Raw genomic sequence first — 1,037 nt, forward strand, 5'->3', positions numbered from 1 at the left:
GCCCCCCCCCCCCCCCCCGCAAACAAACCCACCCTTCTTGTCTTGGTCGTCTCTTGTCTCCCTCTATCACTCATACAACATACCCTCACTCACCCACAACATGCAGACCCGCGAAACTTCGAGCACCCAACCACCTTCATCCCGGAGCGCTGGTCCCCCGCCGCCGCAAACCTAATCAAGCACAAAGAAGCCTTCAACCCCTTCTTGATCGGCGCCAACTCGTGCGCGGGAAAGGCAATGGCGCTCATGGAGCTGCGCCTCGTGACCGCCCTGATTTTCCGCACGTTTACGGTCCGGTTGCATGCAGTGGCTACGGGAAATACTATTTCTACTACTACTACTACTTCTACTTCTACTACTACTTCTACTACTAATAACAATAACGCCCAATGCTAATAATGCTAATGCTGCAAGGCAAAAGAAGAGCAGTCATGATACGGCCACGCTGCAGCAATCGCCGCTGTCGTATTTCGACGAGCAGAAAACCGGGGCTGGAGGGATTATTTCACGGCTAAGCCGCCGCCGTTTGAGGTTTTGTTGGAGAGGAGGGCGTAGGTTGTGGGTTTCCCTGTTCTGAAGGATGAGGGTTATTGACGATGATGGCGGTGACCGTGACCGTGACCGTGGCGGTAATCGCACTACGCGATAGTATATGGGGTAATGTCATTCTGTTGTTGTTGTTGAAAAGAAAAGCGCTTAGTTTTAGTAAGGGGAAGATTATTTTATTTTATTTTATTTTATTTTTTTATTTTATTTTATTTTTTTTTTTTTTGCATGTTGTTGCATGTTGCTAGGATGGGTATCTATGTGTGCGAAAGATAGGGGCTCTTTAAAGGAGAGAAAGGGGGGATGATTGATGATTATGATTGTGATTGTGATTTCTGGTGATGACGAGATGTGGAATGAGATGATTTTCATCGTAATTGAAAGGGAGTGAGGGTGTGTTGAAATCGGTTATTTTATTTTATTTTATTTTTTTTTTTTTCAACATGTTGCCGTTGAATGGTTGATTTTGTCTGATTGGTGAATATCAAATT

This window comes from Histoplasma capsulatum, genomic scaffold (assembly GCF_000149585.1).
Source record: "Histoplasma capsulatum NAm1 scaffold_4 genomic scaffold, whole genome shotgun sequence".
Classification (NCBI taxonomy): Eukaryota; Fungi; Ascomycota; class Eurotiomycetes; order Onygenales; family Ajellomycetaceae; genus Histoplasma; species Histoplasma mississippiense.